At 44.0% G+C, this 6,623-nt stretch overlaps 1 long non-coding RNA gene across 1 annotated transcript; it reads right to left on the bottom strand.

The window, feature by feature from the left end:
- Window positions 1-1,403: 1,403 nt before the first annotated feature.
- On the bottom strand, window positions 1,404-2,325 carry LOC142049837 (uncharacterized). Its single transcript, XR_012657839.1, has 2 exons — window positions 1,954-2,325; window positions 1,404-1,546 (listed from the first exon to the last, which is right to left on the bottom strand). It is a non-coding gene; the product is annotated as an uncharacterized LOC142049837 (long non-coding RNA).
- Window positions 2,326-6,623: the final 4,298 nt, after the last annotated feature.

Genomic DNA, 6,623 nt, shown 5'->3' with positions numbered 1-6,623 from the left:
AACCCAAAGTCATGGACTAAATGAACTCAATGGCCATTTCTCAGACATTATACAGGGGTGGTCCATAGACTAGGGGTATGATAAATGAAATCTCTATATTCTATTAAAGGATGAAAAGGCCGGTAGGGGTTACTGAAATTGCATTGGATTGTATGGGACCTGAGCATGACGTAAATTATATGGAATAAGGGGCGGATACTGTCATGGTTTTAGCTGGGATAGAGTTCATTTTCTTCACTGCAGCTGGCATAGTGCTGTGCTTTGGACTTAGTATGAAAACAATGTTGATAACACACCAATGTTTTGGTTGTTGCTGGGTAGTGCTTGTACTAGTCAAGGACTTTTCTAGCTTCCCATGCTCTGCCAGGTGCACAAGAAGCCGGGAGGGGGCACAGCTAAGAGAGCAGATCCAACAACAACTAAAGCATCTCCACATTATCACTGCTGTTTCTAGCACAAATCCAAAACATAGCCCCATACTAGCTACTACAAAGAAAATAAACTCTATCCCAGCCAAAACCACGACAATGATGTGCTCATGAAGCGCAGAAAAGGATGTCAGGAGAGACCACAGCCATCATAAAGGAAGCTGAACTTATCTGAACACCAAGGAGACCAGAAGGTGGCCTTTGTTGTAGATAAAAGACTCTATCAGTTGAGTGGGTCAACTGGTTATGCAAATGGCTTTCCCAAAATAATCAATAGAAAATATTATCTTCCTGAGCCAGCCAGACAAACATGGGTGAAGGGTATATGTGTCTCAGCCCAAACTAGAGATTAAAAATCAAACAACCAACAAAATGAACTTTGCAGAGAGCAATGGGCTTGAGCTGGTGCCCTGGTTTTGACTAAGATAGAGTCAATTTTCTTCCTAGTAGCTGATACAGTGCTGTGTTTTGGATTTAGGATGAGAATAATATTGATAACACACTGTTTTGGTTGTTGCTGAGCAGTGCTTACACTAGTCAAGGACTTTTCAGCTTCTCACACTGCACTGCCAGCAAGGAGGCTGAGGGTGCACAAGAAGCAAGGACAGGTGACCCAAACTGGCCAAAGGGATATTCCATACCATATGATGTCATGCTGAACAAAAAACTGGGGGGAGTTGGCCAGGTGGGTGCGGCCACTGCTCAGGAACTGCCTGGGCATTGGGATGGTGAGCAATTGCATTGTGCATCGCTTGTTTTGTATATTCTTTTATCATTATTATTATTTTACCTTCCTTTTCTGTCCTATTAAATAGTCTTTAACTCGACCCGTGACTTTTCCCTTTTTTCCTATTCTCTCCCTGTCGTGGTTTAGCCCCAGTCAGCAACCAAGCACCACGCAGCCGCTCGCTCACTCCCCCCACCCAGTGGGACGGGGGAGAGAATCGGAAGAGTAAAAGTGAGGCAACTCATGGGTTGAGATAAAGACAGTTTAATAGCGAAAGCAAAAGCTGCACACGGAAGCAAAGCAAAACAAGGAATTCATTCACTACTTCCCACGGGCAGGCAGGCGTTCAGCCATCTCCAGGAAAGCAGGGCTCCATCACGCGTAACGGTTACTTGGAAAGACAAACGCCATCACTCCAAACGTCCCCCCCCTTCCTTCTTCTTCCCCCAGCATTATATACTGAGCATGACATCGTATGGTATGGAATAGTCCATTGGTCAGTTGGGGTCAGCTGTCCTGGCTGTGTCCCCTCCCAGCTTCTTGTGCACCCGGCAGAGCACGGGGAGCTGAAAAAGTCCTTGACCAGTGTAAGTGCTACTTAGCAACAACTAAAACATCTCCACATTATCACCACTGTTTCCAGCACAACTCCAAAACACAGCCCCATGCTAGCTACTACAAAGACATTTAACTCTACCCCAGCTGAAACCAGGACAGTATCCACCCCTTATTCCATACCATTTACATCATGCTCAGGTCCCACACTATCCAGTACAACCTCATTAACGTCCACCCTACCTTCCCATCCTTTGATAAAATACACAGATATCATTTAGTCCACGGCTTTGGTCTCCATCTGTTCTTGTGGTCACTCAGGACAGGAGAGGTGGTGTGTTGCGTGGAGTTACTGGGCACCAAAGCCAGCTCAGGTCGGGTCACTGCTGCACTTGCCCTGCTTCTTGAAAGGCTTGTCCTCCATTGGTTCAGGTGGTTCCTGCTGTAGTAATTCCTATAACATGCAACTCAAATCACAGGTTACAACAATTTAAAGGTAGAACCATTACAATCTCCACCCCGGCCCCTTTGGGCCAGGTTATAGGTTTTAACACTGCAGTGAACTCCTCCCCTTGCTCCCAGCCTGGCTAGCAACAAGGGGTTTCTGCTACAGTAATTTCCATAATATGTAACTCAAATCCTGGGTTAGAACAATTTAAAGGTAGAACCATTACAATTTCCACCCCTGGTCCATTTGCACCAGACCATCAGGTTTAACATTGCAATGAACTCCTCCCCTTGCCCCTGCTCTGGTTTGGACTTATCCACAGACTGCAGTCCTTTAGGGTTGTACCTGCTCCAAGTGGAGCCGTTCCCAGGAGCCACAGTCTCTCCAGGGGTACACCTGCTACAGCATAGACTTATCCAGAGCCACAGTCGCTTTGAGGTGCGCCTGTTCCAGCGTGGCCTTCTGCATGGGCCTCAATGCTTTCAGAGCTATACCTGCTCCAACGTGGCCTTACCCACGGCTGCAGTCCCTCCAGAAGTAAACCTGCTCTGTTGTGGGCTTACCCATGGCCACGCACTTTGAGGTGCTCCAGCATGACCTCATGCACAGCCACTGATGCTTCAAGGTGTACCTGCTGCAGCACGGACTTATCTACAGCCACAGACACTTTGAGGTGTACCTTCGCCAAGATGGATTTATCCTTGGGCCACAATTGCCTTGGAGGTATACCTGCTGTGGCATCCCAGTGGGATGAGGGAGTGAGCAAACAGCTGTGTGTTGTTTAGGTGCCTGCTGGGTTAAGGCACAACATCTGGCTTCAACCCACATATTCCTTCCCAGCAACTAGGGAAACTAAGCATCGTGATGGTGCGCATATAGAGATTGGTAACAGGAACCAAGTTTGTATTGCGATCCAACTGTATACTGCAATTGCTATATTGTGCTTGTGTTGTCATTTCGGTATATTGCTATATCACTTTTCTAAATCAAAATCTCATGTAACATCAAATATCTTCAAATAAGTAAACTTAGCATTAAATCATTAAACCCTCCTTGTGTGGAATATCTAGAAGAACCTGCTCAGAGAGCATTTGACTGACAAACACTCATTGGTTATTTTTAAGCAGACAAAACACAGTGCAGTGATAATGAATAACGACATGACTTCAGTTTTATCCTTCCGTAATTCAAATCAATTTTAGATCACTCGGGTATTAAACTGGAATGATGAGATCATAAACCAATGACTGTATATAAAAATGCATTCCTCAAGAGAAAAATGCATCATACGCTTGATTTAACAGAGGCTGCTTATCACAGTATAATACTAAAATCAAGCCTGACTGTCTTGCCTCTGATGACAATTAATATATGAAGATTCAGAGGAAACTATTTGACTATAAGCATGTAATCTATATTAGGCAGATGTTTTGCACCTGGGGGTGCCGGTCCATCTGTAAGAGACAATAATATATATAATCTTACATGCCTCTAGATGCTGGGCTCCTGAGTTGTATAGCACTGAAGAGCACTGAGCCATATACAGCACACTGTGCAGATCCCATCTGTAGAAAGGATTACCCCACTGTGGTCATTTGAGATATTATAGGATTTTTCTTAAAAGAAAACAACTCTACTCATCATTTCTCTTCTCAAACAGAAAGGACATTCTCATTGTTTTCCCGAAAAGCAGGTTCATTTGCCCGGTGTGCAAAACGCCAAACTACATTTTTGCACACAGATGGGTGCTAGGTGGTAACCCACAAAGCTAGCACCCTGCACTGAGAAACTACAAGATATTTATACAGTTCAGTGTGTCAGTCACAGCTAATATTCACGCCCTCCCCAGCTGATGATTGGTTAGTTTCTTTCTCACTTCATTTTGAAGGTACAGCTCCCTTTAAATTTACCACACAAGCATAGTGAGTAAGGGGCTTATTTGAGCAGAGACTTTTCTGGCCTATGGGCGTGATTTTTAGTATTATAATGAGGATAGTTCACCTAAAGGACACTTAGTCTTAATTCTAATCAACATACATAAAACATCCCAAATTGTTGTCCTCCTTGACTTCATATATTATCACTCAGCTTTTGGTGTCTTCTGAGGTGGGATGTTCCCTTTTATCAGTCTCTCAGTTCTTCTTCAAGGCTATAGTCGTAAACCAAATGCTTCCCTATCTCTCAGCTCCCTCCTCTGACCGCCAGATCCTGTTTTGCCAGGCTCACATGGTTCATTGTTATTACTCAGCGGAAAATTCCATTTTCTGCAGGATATCAGTTTCCCCCCTTTGAGACTATGAGACCTTTTTCATGAGTCTCATAATTCTTACTCCTTCTTTTCATAAACAGAATTTCCCGTAACTTGTCTTACTGTCATACTCTTAAGACATCCAAATAATATATAAGCAATTACAATCATAATTACAACACTGTAACAAGATTTGCAGCCATCGAGTAGGGGAGAATCCAAGTCTATGTAATATTCTGTTTAACCACCCCATTTCCATTGAAGCCCTCAGGTCCTGGCTTGACTTCACCTCTTGTTTTATTTACTCTAATTGTTCACCTAGATTTTCAGTAACATTTGGGGTGTGAACACAACAAATAACAAATCCTTGTCATTTATATTTATATATGCACAGACCCCATGACCATGTAGTAACATCCGAATGCGATTACTTTACCTCCTGTTATTGGGAGATCGAGCATCGCTGAATTATTAGCTATCAAGTTTTCAACAGTTCGATTTAAATCTAGAACTAAAATTCCCCAATCTAGGGGGTTTGCAACAAATTTTGGTAGTGGAAGACATGCAGCCAAACTGCTGCTATTGAGGATTCTGGGTAACTGGGTAAAATTCTAAGATTAATTTTCCTTTACAGACGGTAAATACTGAATATACAACTATCATGTTGGTATAGTTAGCTTAACAATGCTTTCCAAGGGGGTTCCATAACTATCCTTGTGGGGAAAAATTGGGACTTAGTCTCTACGTGCCTCCGTAGTCCTGTTTCCTAAGCACAGGTCATCAAAGGTCTCTGGTCAATCGAAGTCTACCTTCTCCAGTTGGGTTGGAGGCCTATGTATCTTGATCAGGCCTCAGTGCCCTTTTTACCCATGTATAATGAATCCAGGAATCAATTCCTTCTACCTTAACCACAGTATGTGTCTTCAATAGTACAGTATAGGGTCCTTTCCACTTTTCCTTCAGCGGTCCATCTTTCCAAGTTCATATGTAGACAGTGTCTCCTGGCTGGAATGGGTGGATTAATAATTATTCTAATTATTAAACTGTTCTTATCTCAACCCACAAGTTTTTTTTGCTTTTGCTCTTCTGATTCTCTCCCCCATCCCACAGGGGTGGGGGGAGTGAGCGAGCAGCTGTGTGGTGTTTAGTTGCTGACTGGGGCTGAACCACGACAGGTACAAAGGAGGACCCTGGGAACTACCGTCCTGTCAGCCTCACCTCTGTGCCTGGGAAGATCATGGAACAGAGCCTCCTAGAAGCTATGCTAAGGCACATAGAAGACAGGGAGGTGATTCAAGGCAGTCAGCAGCATGGCTTCACCAAGGGGAAGTCCTGCCTGACCAACCTAGTGGCCTTCTGTGATGGAGTGACTGCCTCAGTGGACAAGGGAAGAGCTATGGATGTCATCTATCTGGACTTCTGTAAGGCCTTTGCCACAGTCCCCCACAGCATCCTTCTCTCTAAACTGGGGAGATACGGATTTGATGGGTGGACTGTGCGGTGGATAAGTAACTGGCTGGATGGTTGCATCCAGAGGGTAGTGGTCAATGGCTCGATGTCCAGATAGAGACCAGTGGTGCCCCCCAGGGGTCCATACCAGGACTAGTTTACTTAGTATCTTCATCAATGACATAGTGGGATCGAGTGCACCCTCAGCAAGTTCGCAGATGGCACCAGACTGAGCGCAATGCCTCTTGGAGTTGGAGGAAGAAGGCTTTGTCAGTAGGCTCCCCTTGATCAGTCAGCCTGTAGTAGACACCAACCACAAGGTTTCCTTTGTTGCTTCCGTCTCTGATAAGCTTTCGACCCATAAGCTTTCAACCTGCCTCTTAAGCCTCTTAAGTTATTGTTTGGTACCCAACATGCATTCAACTTTAGTTGCTAAGTCCAAGAGGATACCTTTCAGTAGTCCGCACTGTTTAAGTGCTTGTGCAGGAGACAGAGACTACAAATTCTAGGAAGGTTTCTGGGTTTTAAGTATTTTTTTTTTACTATATCCTTGATTAATAAAATACCCACCTCCATCCAAAAGCAGCTAACTTCCTCAATTTGAATAGTAACAGCAACATTCCCAGAACTCAACCATCTGAACAATTATTGAATTGCCTCTCACTGTGAGCTAAGAAATCCTTTACTGGAAGAAGCATCATCAGTCATCTTTCAAAGAACATCATATAATAATGATAATAAAAGATCTGGACAATGTCACTTAACCTT

This window comes from Phalacrocorax aristotelis, chromosome W (genome assembly GCF_949628215.1).
Source record: "Phalacrocorax aristotelis chromosome W, bGulAri2.1, whole genome shotgun sequence".
Taxonomy (NCBI): domain Eukaryota; kingdom Metazoa; phylum Chordata; class Aves; order Suliformes; family Phalacrocoracidae; genus Phalacrocorax; species Phalacrocorax aristotelis.
Note: the sequence above shows the minus strand (reverse complement) of the source record. Positions and strands in the feature narration are given on the sequence as shown.